Source organism: Heterodontus francisci, unplaced genomic scaffold, assembly GCF_036365525.1.
Source record: "Heterodontus francisci isolate sHetFra1 unplaced genomic scaffold, sHetFra1.hap1 HAP1_SCAFFOLD_73, whole genome shotgun sequence".
NCBI classification, from domain to species: Eukaryota; Metazoa; Chordata; class Chondrichthyes; order Heterodontiformes; family Heterodontidae; genus Heterodontus; species Heterodontus francisci.
The window spans coordinates 2447849-2462899 of NW_027142236.1; positions in this window are offsets into that span (position 1 = coordinate 2447849).

The window sequence follows — 15051 nt, forward strand, 5'->3', positions numbered from 1 at the left end:
GGAGAGTGTGTTCCCCTGATGGTTTAATACACATGGGACATGTTACTTGATGAAAAGTATAAGTGAGGAGAGTGTGTTCCCCTGATTGTTTTATATACACGGACATGTCAACAGGTGAACAGTATAAGTGAGGAGAGTGTGTTCCCCTGATGGTTTAATACGCACGGGACATGTTACCCGGTGAACAGTATAAGTGAGGAGAGTATGTTCCCCTGATTGTTTAATATACACAGGACATGTCACCAGGTGAACAGTGTAAGTGAGGAGAGTGTGTTCCCCTGATGGTTTAATATACACAGGACATGTCACCACATGAACAGTATAAGTGATGAGAGTGTGTTCCCCTGATGGTTTAGTACACACGGGACATGTTACCAGATGAACAGTATAAGTGAGGGGCATGTTTTCCCCTGATTGTTTAATATACACGGGACATGTTACCAGGAGAACAGTATAAGTGAGGAGAGTGTGTTCCCCTGATTGTTCAATGCACACGGGACATGTTTGCAAGTGAACAGCATAATTGAGGAGAGTGTGTTCCCCTGATGGCTTAATATACACGGGTCATGTTACCAGGTGAACAGTATAAGTGATGAGAGTGTCTTCCCCTGATGGTTTAATATGCAAGGGACATGTTACCAGGTGAACAGTATAAGTGAGCAGACTGTGTTCCCCTGATGGTTTAATATACACGGGACATGTTACCAGGTGAACAGTATAAGTGAGGAGAGTGTGTTCCCCTGATTGTTCAATGCACACGGGACATGTTTGCAGGTGAACAGTATAAGTGAGGAGAGTGTGTTCCCCTGATTGTTTAATATACACGGGACATGTTACCAGGTGAAAAGTATAAGTGAGGAGAGTGTTTTCCCCTGACGGTTTAATATACATGGGACATATTGCCAGGTGAACGGTATAAGTGAGGAGAGTGTGTTCCACTGATGGTTTAATACACATGGGACATGTTACCAGGTGAACAGTATAAGTGAGGAGAGTGTGTTCCCCTGATGGTTTAATATACACGGGACATGTTTCCAGGTGAACAGGATAAGTGAGGAGAGTTTGTTCCCCTGATTGTTTAATACTGACGGGACATGTCACCAGGTGAACAGTATATGTGAGGAGAGTGTGTTCCCCTGATTGTTTAATGCACACGGGACATGTTACCAGGTGAACAGTATAAGTGAGGAGAGAGTTTTCCCCTGATGGCTTAATATACACGGGACATGTTACCAGCTGAACAGTATAAGTGAGGAGAGTGTGTTCCCCTGATGGTTTAATATACACGGGACATGTTACCAGGTGAACAGTAGAAGTGAGGAGAGTGTGTTCCATTGTTGGTTTAATATACACAGGACTTGTTAACAGGTGAACAGTATAAGTGAGGAGAGTGTGTTCCCCTGATTGTTTAATATACACGGGACATGTTAACAAGTGAACAGTATAAGTGAGGAGAGTGTGTTTCCCTGATGGTTTAATACACACGGGACATTGTACCAGATGAACAGTATAAGTGAGGAGATTGTGTTCCCCTGATGGTTTAATATACATGGGACATGTTACCAGGTGAACAGTTTAAGAGAGCAGAGTGTGTTCCCCTGATAGTTTAATGTACACGGGACATGTTACCAGGTGAACAGTATAAGTGAGGAGAATGTGTTCCCCTGATGGTTTAATACACACGGGACATGTTACCAGATGAACAGGATAAGTGAGGAGAGTGTGTTCCCCTGATGGTTTAATACACACGGGACATTGTACCAGATGAACAGTATAAGTGAGGAGATTGTGTTCCCGTGATGGTTTAATATACACGGGGCAGGTTTCCAGGTGAACAGTATAAGTGAGGAGAGTGTGTTCCCCTGATGGTTTAATACACACGGGACATGTTACCACATGAACAGTATAAGTGAGGAGAGTGTGTTCCCCTGATGGTTTAATACACACGGGACATGTTACCAGTTGAACAGCATTAGTGAGGAGAGTGTGTTCCCCTGATGGTTTAATATACACGGGACATGTTACCAGATGAACAGTATAAGTGAGGAGAGTGTGTTCCCCTGATGGTTTAATATACACAGGACATGTTACCAGGTGATCTGTATAAGTGAGGAGAGTGTGTTCCCCTGATTGTTTAATACTCACGGGACATGTTACCAGGTGAACAATATAAGTGAGGAGAGTGTGTTCCCCTGATGGTTTAATATACACGGGACATGTCACCAGGTGAACAGTATAAGTGAGGAGAGTGTGTTCCCCTGATGGTTTAATACACATGGGACATGTTACCAGGTGAACAGTATAAGTGAGGAGAGTGTGTTCCCCTGATGGTTTAATATACACGGGACATGTCACCAGGTGAACAGTATAAGTGAGGAGAGTGTGTTCCCCTGATGGTTTAATACACATGGGACATGTTACCACATGAACAGTATAAGTGAGGAGAGTGTGTTCCCCTGATGGTTTAGTACACACAGGCCATGTTACCAGGTGAACAGTATAAGTGAGGAGAGTGTGTTTCCCTGATTGTTTAATACACACAGGCCATGTTACCAGGTGAACAGTATAAGTGAGGAGACTGCGTTCCCCTGATGGTTTAATATACACGGGACATGACATCACGTGAACTCTATAAGTGAGGAGAGTGTGTTTCCCTGATTGTTTAATACACACAGGCCATGTTACCAGGTGAACAGTATAAGTGAGGAGACTGCGTTCCCCTGATGGTTTAATATACACAGGACATGTTACCAGGTGAACAGTATAAGTGAGGAGAGTGTGTTCCCCTGATTGTTAAATATACACAGGACATGTTACCAGGTGAACAGTATAAGTGAGGAGAGTGTTTTCCCCTGATGGTTTAATATACATGGGACATGTTACCAGGTGAACAGTATAAGTGAGGAGAGTGTGTTCCCCTGATTTTTTAATACACACGGGACATGTTACCAGGTTAACAGTATAAGTGAGGAGAGTGTGTTCCCCTGATGATTGAATATACACGGGACATGTTACCAGGTGAACAGTATAAGTGAGGAGAGTGTGTTCCCCTGATGATTGAATATACACGGGACATGTTACCAGGTGAACAGTATAAGTGAGGAGAGTGTGTTCCCCTGATTGTTTAATATACACAGGACATGTCACCAGGTGAACAGTTTAAGTGAGGAGAGTGTGTTCCCCTGATTGTTTAATATACACAGGACATGTCACCAGGTGAACAGTTTAAGTGAGGAGAGTGTGTTCCCCTGATGCTTTAATATACACGGGACATGTTACCAGGTGAACTGTATAAGTGAGGAGAGTGTGTTCCCCTGATTGTTTATTATACACGGGACATGTCACCAGGTGAACAGACCAAGTGAGGAGAGTGTGTTCCCCATATTATTTAATATATACGGGACATGTTACCAGGTGAACAGTATAAGTGAGGAGAGTGTGTTCCCCTGATTGTTTAATATACACGGGACATGTTACCAGGTGAACAGTTTAAGTGAGGAGAGTGTGTTCCCCTGATTGTTTAATATACACAGGACATGTTACCAGGTGAACAGTATAAGTGAGGAGAGTGTGTTCCCCTGATTGTTTAATATACACAGGACATGTCACCAGGTGAACAGTTTAAGTGAGGAGAGTGTGTTCCCCTGATTGTTTAATATACACAGGACATGTCACCAGGTGAACAGTTTAAGTGAGGAGAGTGTGTTCCCCTGATGGTTGAATATACACGGAAAATGTTACCAGGTGAACAGTATAAGTGAGGAGAGTGTGTTCCCCTGATTGTTTAATATACACGGGACATGTTACCAGGTGAACAGTATAATTGAGGAGAGTGTGTTCCCCTGATTGTTTAATATACACGGGACATGTTACCAGGTGAACAGAATAACTGAGGAGAGTGTGTTCCCCTGATGGTTGAATATACACGGAAAATGTTACCAGGTGAACAGTATAAGTGAGGAGAGTGTGTTCCCCTGATTGTTTAATATACACGGGACATGTTACCAGGTGAAGAGTATAAGTGAGGAGAGTCTGTTCACCAGATTGTTTAACGCTCACGGGACATGTTACCAGGTGAACAGAATAAGTGAGGAGAGTGTGTTCCCCTGATTGTTTATGAAACACGGGACATGTTACCAGGTGAACAGAATAAGTGAGGAGAGTGTGTTCCCCTGATGGTTTAATACACATGGGACATGTCACCAGGTGAACAGACCAAGTGAGGAGAGTGTGTTCCCCTGATTGTTTAATATATACGGGACATGTCACCAGGTGAACAGTATAAGTGAGGAGAGTGTGTTCCCCATATTATTTAATATATACGGGACATGTTACCAGGTGAACAGTATAAGTGAGGAGAGTGTGTTCCCCTGATGGTGTAATATACACGGGACATGTTACCAGGTGAACAGTATAAGTGAGGAGACTGTGTTCCCCTGATTGTTTAATATACACGGGACATGTTTCCAGGTGAACAGTATAAGTGAGGAGACTGTGTTCCCCTGATTGTTTAATATACACGGGACATGTCACCAGGTGAACAGTATAAGTGAGGAGAGTTTGTTCCCCTGATGGTTTAATACTGACGGGACATGTTGCCAGGTAAACAGTATAAGTGAGGAGAGTGTGTTCCCCTGATTGTTTAATACTGACGGGACATGTCACCATGTGAACAGTATTAGTGAGGAGAGAGTGTTCCCCGGATTGTTTAATACTGACGGGACATGTTACCAGGTGAACAGTATAAGTGAGGAGAGTGTGTTCCCCTGATTGATTAATACACATGGGACATGTTACCTGGTGAACAGTATAAGTGAGGAGAGTGTGTGCCCCAGATGCTTTAATATACACAGGACATGTTACCAGGCGAACAGTATAAGTGAGGAAAGTGTGTTCCCCTGATTGTTTAATGCTCACGGGACATGTCACCAGGCGAACAGTGTAAATGAGGAGAATGTGTTCCCCTGATTGTATAATACTGACGGGACATGTAACCAGGTGAACAGTATAAGTGAGGAGATTGTGTTCCCCTGATGGTTTAATATACATGGGACATGTTACCAGGTGAACAGTTTAAGAGAGCAGAGTGTGTTCCCCTGATAGTTTAATGTACACGGGACATGTTACCAGGTGAACAGTATAAGTGAGGAGAATGTGTTCCCCTGATGGTTTAATACACACGGGACATGTTACCAGATGAACAGGATAAGTGAGGAGAGTGTGTTCCCCTGATGGTTTAATACACACGGGACATTGTACCAGATGAACAGTATAAGTGAGGAGATTGTGTTCCCGTGATGGTTTAATATACACGGGGCAGGTTTCCAGGTGAACAGTATAAGTGAGGAGAGTGTGTTCCCCTGATGGTTTAATACACACGGGACATGTTACCACATGAACAGTATAAGTGAGGAGAGTGTGTTCCCCTGATGGTTTAATACACACGGGACATGTTACCAGTTGAACAGCATTAGTGAGGAGAGTGTGTTCCCCTGATGGTTTAATATACACGGGACATGTTACCAGATGAACAGTATAAGTGAGGAGAGTGTGTTCCCCTGATGGTTTAATATACACAGGACATGTTACCAGGTGATCTGTATAAGTGAGGAGAGTGTGTTCCCCTGATTGTTTAATACTCACGGGACATGTTACCAGGTGAACAATATAAGTGAGGAGAGTGTGTTCCCCTGATGGTTTAATATACACGGGACATGTCACCAGGTGAACAGTATAAGTGAGGAGAGTGTGTTCCCCTGATGGTTTAATACACATGGGACATGTTACCAGGTGAACAGTATAAGTGAGGAGAGTGTGTTCCCCTGATGGTTTAATATACACGGGACATGTCACCAGGTGAACAGTATAAGTGAGGAGAGTGTGTTCCCCTGATGGTTTAATACACATGGGACATGTTACCACATGAACAGTATAAGTGAGGAGAGTGTGTTCCCCTGATGGTTTAGTACACACAGGCCATGTTACCAGGTGAACAGTATAAGTGAGGAGAGTGTGTTTCCCTGATTGTTTAATACACACAGGCCATGTTACCAGGTGAACAGTATAAGTGAGGAGACTGCGTTCCCCTGATGGTTTAATATACACGGGACATGACATCACGTGAACTCTATAAGTGAGGAGAGTGTGTTTCCCTGATTGTTTAATACACACAGGCCATGTTACCAGGTGAACAGTATAAGTGAGGAGACTGCGTTCCCCTGATGGTTTAATATACACAGGACATGTTACCAGGTGAACAGTATAAGTGAGGAGAGTGTGTTCCCCTGATTGTTAAATATACACAGGACATGTTACCAGGTGAACAGTATAAGTGAGGAGAGTGTTTTCCCCTGATGGTTTAATATACATGGGACATGTTACCAGGTGAACAGTATAAGTGAGGAGAGTGTGTTCCCCTGATTTTTTAATACACACGGGACATGTTACCAGGTTAACAGTATAAGTGAGGAGAGTGTGTTCCCCTGATGATTGAATATACACGGGACATGTTACCAGGTGAACAGTATAAGTGAGGAGAGTGTGTTCCCCTGATGATTGAATATACACGGGACATGTTACCAGGTGAACAGTATAAGTGAGGAGAGTGTGTTCCCCTGATTGTTTAATATACACAGGACATGTCACCAGGTGAACAGTTTAAGTGAGGAGAGTGTGTTCCCCTGATTGTTTAATATACACAGGACATGTCACCAGGTGAACAGTTTAAGTGAGGAGAGTGTGTTCCCCTGATGCTTTAATATACACGGGACATGTTACCAGGTGAACAGTATAAGTGAGGAGAGTGTGTTCCCCTGATTGTTTATTATACACGGGACATGTCACCAGGTGAACAGACCAAGTGAGGAGAGTGTGTTCCCCATATTATTTAATATATACGGGACATGTTACCAGGTGAACAGTATAAGTGAGGAGAGTGTGTTCCCCTGATTGTTTAATATACACGGGACATGTTACCAGGTGAACAGTTTAAGTGAGGAGAGTGTGTTCCCCTGATTGTTTAATATACACAGGACATGTTACCAGGTGAACAGTATAAGTGAGGAGAGTGTGTTCCCCTGATTGTTTAATATACACAGGACATGTCACCAGGTGAACAGTTTAAGTGAGGAGAGTGTGTTCCCCTGATTGTTTAATATACACAGGACATGTCACCAGGTGAACAGTTTAAGTGAGGAGAGTGTGTTCCCCTGATGGTTGAATATACACGGAAAATGTTACCAGGTGAACAGTATAAGTGAGGAGAGTGTGTTCCCCTGATTGTTTAATATACACGGGACATGTTACCAGGTGAACAGTATAATTGAGGAGAGTGTGTTCCCCTGATTGTTTAATATACACGGGACATGTTACCAGGTGAACAGAATAACTGAGGAGAGTGTGTTCCCCTGATGGTTGAATATACACGGAAAATGTTACCAGGTGAACAGTATAAGTGAGGAGAGTGTGTTCCCCTGATTGTTTAATATACACGGGACATGTTACCAGGTGAAGAGTATAAGTGAGGAGAGTCTGTTCACCAGATTGTTTAACGCTCACGGGACATGTTACCAGGTGAACAGAATAAGTGAGGAGAGTGTGTTCCCCTGATTGTTTATGAAACACGGGACATGTTACCAGGTGAACAGAATAAGTGAGGAGAGTGTGTTCCCCTGATGGTTTAATACACATGGGACATGTCACCAGGTGAACAGACCAAGTGAGGAGAGTGTGTTCCCCTGATTGTTTAATATATACGGGACATGTCACCAGGTGAACAGTATAAGTGAGGAGAGTGTGTTCCCCATATTATTTAATATATACGGGACATGTTACCAGGTGAACAGTATAAGTGAGGAGAGTGTGTTCCCCTGATGGTGTAATATACACGGGACATGTTACCAGGTGAACAGTATAAGTGAGGAGACTGTGTTCCCCTGATTGTTTAATATACACGGGACATGTTTCCAGGTGAACAGTATAAGTGAGGAGACTGTGTTCCCCTGATTGTTTAATATACACGGGACATGTCACCAGGTGAACAGTATAAGTGAGGAGAGTTTGTTCCCCTGATGGTTTAATACTGACGGGACATGTTGCCAGGTAAACAGTATAAGTGAGGAGAGAGTGTTCCCCGGATTGTTTAATACTGACGGGACATGTTACCAGGTGAACAGTATAAGTGAGGAGAGTGTGTTCCCCTGATTGATTAATACACATGGGACATGTTACCTGGTGAACAGTATAAGTGAGGAGAGTGTGTGCCCCAGATGCTTTAATATACACAGGACATGTTACCAGGCGAACAGTATAAGTGAGGAAAGTGTGTTCCCCTGATTGTTTAATGCTCACGGGACATGTCACCAGGCGAACAGTGTAAATGAGGAGAATGTGTTCCCCTGATTGTATAATACTGACGGGACATGTAACCAGGTGAACAGTATAAGTGAGGAGAGTGTGTTCCCCTGATGGTTGAATATACGCGGAAAATGTTACCAGGTGAACAGTATAAGTGAGGAGAGTGTGTTCCCCTGATTGTTTAATATACACGGGACATGTTACCAGGTGAAGAGTATAAGTGAGGAGAGTCTGTTCCCCTGATTGTTTAACGCTCACGGGACATGTTACCGGGTGAACAGTATAAGTGAGGAGAGTTTGTTCCCCTGATGGTTTAATACTGACGGGACATGTTGCCAGGTAAACAGTATAAGTGAGGAGAGTGTGTTCCCCTGATTGTTTAATACTGACGGGACATGTCACCATGTGAACAGTATTAGTGAGGAGAGAGTTTTCCCCGGATTGTTTAATACTGACGGGACATGTTATCAGATGAACAGTATAAGTGAGGAGAGTGTGTTCCCCTGATTGTTTAACGCTCACGGGACATGTTACCAGGTGAACAGTATAAGTGAGGAGAGTGTGTTCCCCTGATTGTTTAATATACACGGGACATGTCACCAGGTGAACAGTATAAGTGAGGAGAGTTTGTTCCCCTGATGGTTTAATACTGACGGGACATGTTGCCAGGTAAACAGTATAAGTGAGGAGAGTGTGTTCCCCTGATTGTTTAATACTGACGGGACATGTCACCATGTGAACAGTATTAGTGAGGAGAGAGTTTTCCCCGGATTGTTTAATACTGACGGGACATGTTATCAGATGAACAGTATAAGTGAGGAGAGTGTGTTCCCCTGATTGTTTAACGCTCACGGGACATGTTACCAGGTGAACAGTATAAGTGAGGAGAGTTTGTTCCCCTGATGGTTTAATACTGACGGGACATGTTGCCAGGTAAACAGTATAAGTGAGGAGAGTGTGTTCCCCTGATTGTTTAATACTGACGGGACATGTTATCAGGTGAACAGTATAAGTGAGGAGAGTGTGTTCCCCTGAAGGTTTAATAAGCACGGGACATGTTACCAGGTGAACAGTGTAAGTGAGGAGAGTGTGTTCCCCTGATTGTATAATACTGACGGGACATGTAACCAGGTGAACAGAATAAGTGAGGAGAGTGTGTTCCACTGATGGTTTAATAAACACGGGACATGTTACCTGGTGAACAGTATAAGTGAGGAGAGTGTGTGCCCCAGATGCTTTAATATACACAGGACATGTTACCAGGCGAACAGTATAAGTGAGGAGAGTGTGTTCCCCTGATGGTTTAATATAAACAGGACTTGTTAACAGGTGAACAGTATAAGTGAGGAGAGTGTGTTCCCCTGATTGTTTAATATACACGGGACATGTTAACAAGTGAACAGTATAAGTGAGGAGAGTGTGTTCCCCTGATGGTTTAATATACATGGGACATGTTACCAGGTGAACAGTTTAAGAGAGCAGAGTGTGTTCCCCTGATGGTTTAATATACATGGGACATGTCAACAGGTGAATAGTATAAGTGAGGAAAATGTGTTCCCCAGATGGTTTAATACGCACGGGACATGTTACCAGGTGAACAGTATAAGTGAGGAGATTGTGTTCCCCTGATGATTTAATATACACGGGACATGTTTCCAGGTGAACAGTATAAGTGAGGAGATTGTGTTCCCCTGATGGTTTAATACACACGGGACATGTTACCAGATGAACAAAAAAAGTGAGGAGAGTGTGTTCCCCTGATTGTTTAATATACACAGGACATGTCACCAGGTGAACAGTATAAGTGAGGAGAGTTTGTTCCCCTGATGGTTTAGTACTGACGGGACATGTTGCCAGGTAAACAGTATAAGTGAGGAGAGTGTGTTCCCCTGATTGTTTAATACTGACGGGACATGTCACCATGTGAACAGTATTAGTGAGGAGAGAGTGTTCCCCGGATTGTTTAATACTGACGGGACATGTTATCAGATGAACAGTATAAGTGAGGAGAGTGTGTTCCCCTGACTGTTTAATACACACAGGACATGTTACCAGGTGAACAGTATAAGTGAGGAGAGTGTGTTCCCCTGACTGTTTAATACACACGGGACATGTTACCAGGCGAAGAGTCTAAGTGAGGACAGTGTGTTCCCCTGATTGTTTAATACACATGGGACATGTTACCTGGTGAACAGTATAAGTGAGGAGAGTGTGTTCCCCTGATGATTGAATATAGACGGGACATGTTACCAGGTGAACAGTATAAGTGAGGAGAGTGTGTTCCCCTGATTGTTTAATATACACAGGACATGTCACCAGGTGAACAGTTTAAGTGAGGAGAGTGTGTTCCCCTGATTGTTTAATACACACGGGACATGTTACCAGGTGAACAGTATAATTGAGGAGAGTGCGTTACCCTGATTGTTTAATGCTCACGGGACATGTTACCAGGTGAACAGAATAAGTGAGGAGAGTGTGTTCCCCTGATGGTTGAATATACACGGAAAATGTTACCAGGTGAACAGTATAAGTGAGGAGAGTGTGTTTGCCTGATTGTTTAATATACACGGGACATGTTAACAGGTGAAGAGTATAAGTGAGGAGAGTCTGTTCCCCTGATTGTTTAATATACACGGAAAATGTTACCAGGTGAACAGTATAAGTGAGGAGAGTGTGTTCCCCTGATTGTTTATTATACACGGAAAATGTTACCAGGTGAACAGTATAAGTGAGGAGAGTGTGTTCCCCTGATTGTTTATTATACACGGGACATGTTACCAGGTGAACAGTATAAGTGAGGAGAGTGTGTTCCCCTGATGGTTTAATTTTCATGGGACATGTCACCAGGTGAACAGACCAAGTGAGGAGAGTGTGTTCCCCTGATTGTTTAATATATACGGGACATGTTACCAGGTGAACAGTATAAGTGAGGAGAGTGTGTTCCCCTGATGGTTTAATTTTCATGGGACATGTCACCAGGTGAACAGACCAAGTGAGGAGAGTGTGTTCCCCTGATTGTTTAATATACACGGGACATGTTACCAGGTGAACAGTATAAGTGAGGAGAGTGTGTTCCCCTGATGGTGTAATATACACGGGACATGTTACCAGGTGAACAGTATAAATGAGGAGACTGTGTTCCCCTGATTGTTTATTATACACGGGACATGTTTCCAGGTGAACAGTATAAGTGAGGAGACTGTGTTCCCCTGATTGTTTAATATGCACGGGACATGTCACCAGGTGAACAGTATAAGTGAGGAGAGTTTGTTCCCCTGATGGTTTAATACTGACGGGACATGTTGCCAGGTAAACAGTATAAGTGAGGAGAGTGTGTTCCCCTGATTGTTAAATACTGACGGGACATGTCACCATGTGAACAGTATTAGTGAGGAGAGAGTGTTCCCCGGATTGTTTAATACTGACGGGACATGTTATCAGGTGAACAGTATAAGTGAGGAGAGTGTGTTCCCCTGATGGTTTAATACTGACGGGACATGTTACCAGGTGAACAGTATAAGTGAGGAGAGTGTGTTCCCCTGATGGTTTAATATGCACGGGACATGTTACCAGTTGAACAGTATAAGTGAGGAGAGTGTGTTCCCCTGATGGTTTAAAATGCATGGGACATGTTACCAGTTGAACAGTATAAGTGAGGAGAGTGTGTTCCCCTGATTGTTTAATACTCACGGGACATGTCACGTGGCGAACAGTATAAGTGAGGAGAGTGTGTTCCCCTGATTGTTTAATACACACGGGACATGTCACTAGGTGAACAGGATAAGTGAGGAGAGAGTGTTCCCCTGATTGTTTAAAGCACACAGGACATGTCACTCGGTGAACAGTATAAGTGAGGAGAGTGTGCTCCCCTCATGGTTTACAATACACGGGACATGTTACCACGTGAACAGCATAAGTGAGGAGAGTGTGTTCCCCTGATGGTTCAATATACACAGGACATGTTACCAGGTGTACAGTATATGTGAGGAGAGTGTGTTCCCCTGATTCTTTAATACACACGGGACATGTTACCAAGTGAACAGTATAAGTGAGGAGAGTGTGTTCTCCTGATGGTTTAATAAACACGGGACATGTTACCATTTGAACAGTATAAGTGAGGAGAGTGTGTTCCATTGATGGTTTAATACACACGGGACATGTCACCAGGTGAACTGAATAAGTGAGGAGAGTGTGTTCCCCTGATGTTTTAATATACTAAGGACATGTTGCCAGGTGAACAGTAGAAGTGAGGAGAATGTGTTCCCCTGTTTGTTTAATACGGACGGGACATATTACCAGGTGAACTGTATAAGTGAGGAGAATGTGTTCCCCTGTTTGTTTAATACACACGGGACATGTTACCAGGTGAACAGTATAAGTGAGGAGAATGTGTTCCCCTGTTTGTTTAATACACACGGGACATGTTACCAGGTGAACAGTATAAGTGAGGAGAGTGTGTTTCCCTGATTGTTTAATGCACACGGGACATGTTACCAGGTGAACAGTATAAGTGAGGAGAATGTGTTCCGCTGTTGGTTTAATACGCACTGGACATGTTACCAAGTGAACAGTATAAGTGAGGAGAGTGTGTTTCCCTGATTGTTTAATACACACGGGACATGTCACCAAGTGAAATGTATAATAGAGGAGAGTGTGTTCCCCTGATGGTTTAATATACACGGGACATGTTACCAGGTGTACAGTATAAGTGAGGAGAGTGTGTTCCCCTGATGGTTTAATACACACGGGACATGTTATCAGGTGAACAGTATAAGTGAGGAGAGTGTGTTCCCCAGATTGTTTAATGCACACGGGAAATGTTACCAGGTGAACAGTATAAGTGAGGTGAGTGTGTTCCCCTGATGGTTTCATATACACGGGACATGTTACCAGGAGAACAGTATAAGTGAGGGGAGTGCTTTCCCCTCATGGTTTAATATTCACGGGACATGTTACCAGGTGAACAGTATAATTGAGAAGAGTGTGTTCCCCTGATGGTTTAATATACACGGGACATGTTACCAGGTGAACAGTATAAGTGAGGAGAGTGTGTTCCCCTGATGGTTTAATATACACACGGCATATTACCAGGTGAACAGTATAAGTGAGGAGAGTATGTTCCCCTGATGGTTTAATATACAAGGGACATGTTCCCAGGTGAACAGTATAAGTGAGGAGAGTGTGTTCCCCTGATGGTTTAATATACACAGGGCATATTACCAGGTGAACAGTATAAGTGAGGAGAGTGTGTTCCCCTGATGGTTTAATATACACACGGCACATGTTGCCAGGTGAACAGTATAAGTGAGGAGATTGTATTCCCCTGATTGTTTAATACACACAGGACATGTTACCAAGTGAACTGTATAAGTGAGGAGAGTGTGTTCCCCTGATGGTTTAACACGCACGGGACATGTTACCAGGTGAACAGTATAAGTGAGGAGAGTGTGTTCCCCTGATTGTTTAATACTCACGGGACATGTTGCCAGGTGAACAGTATAAGTGAGGAGAGTGTGTTCCCCTGATGGTTTAACACGCACGGGACATGTTACCAGGTGAACAGTATAAGTGAGGAGAGTGTGTTCCCCTGATGGTTTAATATACACGGGACATGTTACCAGGTGAACAGTATAAGTGAGGAGAATGTGTTCCCCTGATTGTTTAATACACACGGGACATGTCACCAAGTGAAATGTATAATTGAGGAGAGTGTGTTCCCCTGATGGTTAAATATACACGGGACATGTTACCAGGTGTACAGTATAAGTGAGTAGAGTGTGTTCCCCTGATTGTTTAATACACACAGGACATATTACCAGGTGAACAGCATAAGTGAGGAGAGTGTTTTCCCCAGATTGTTTAATGCACACGGGAAATGTTACCAGGTGAACAGTATAAGTGAGGAGAGTGTGTTCCCCTGATGGTTTCATATACACGGGACATGTTACCAGGAGAACAGTATAAGTGAGGGGAGTGCTTTCCCCTCATGGTTTAATATTCACGGGACATGTTACCAGGTGAACCGTATAAGTGAGTAGAGTGTGTTCCCCTGATGGTTTAATACACACGGGACATGTTACCAGGTGAACAGTATAAGTGAGGAGAGTGTGTTCCCCTGATGGTTTCATACACACCGGACATGTTATCAGGTGAACAGTATAAGTGAGGAGAGTGTGTTCCCCTGATTGTTTAATGCACACGGGAAATGTTACCAGGTGAACAGTATAAGTGAGGAGAGTGTGTTCCCCTGATGGTTTCATATACACGGGACATGTTACCAGGAGAACAGTATAAGTGAGGGGAGTGCTTTCCCCTCATGGTTTAATATTCACGGGACATGTTACCAGGTGAACAGTATAATTGAGAAGAGTGTGTTCCCCTGATGGTTTAATATACACGGGACATGTTACCAGGTGAACAGTATAAGTGAGGAGAGTGTGTTCCCCTGATTGTTTAATACACACAGGACATATTACCAGGTGAACAGCATAAGTGAGGAGAGTGTGTTCCCCTGATGGTTTAATACTCACAGGACATGTTACCAGCTGAACAGTTTAAGTTAGGAGAGTGTGTTCCCCTGATGGTTTAACACGCACGGGACATGTTACCAGGTGAACAGTATAAGTGAGGCGAGTCTTTTCCCCTGATTGTTTAATACACACGGGACATGTCACCGGGTGAGCAGTATAAGTGAGG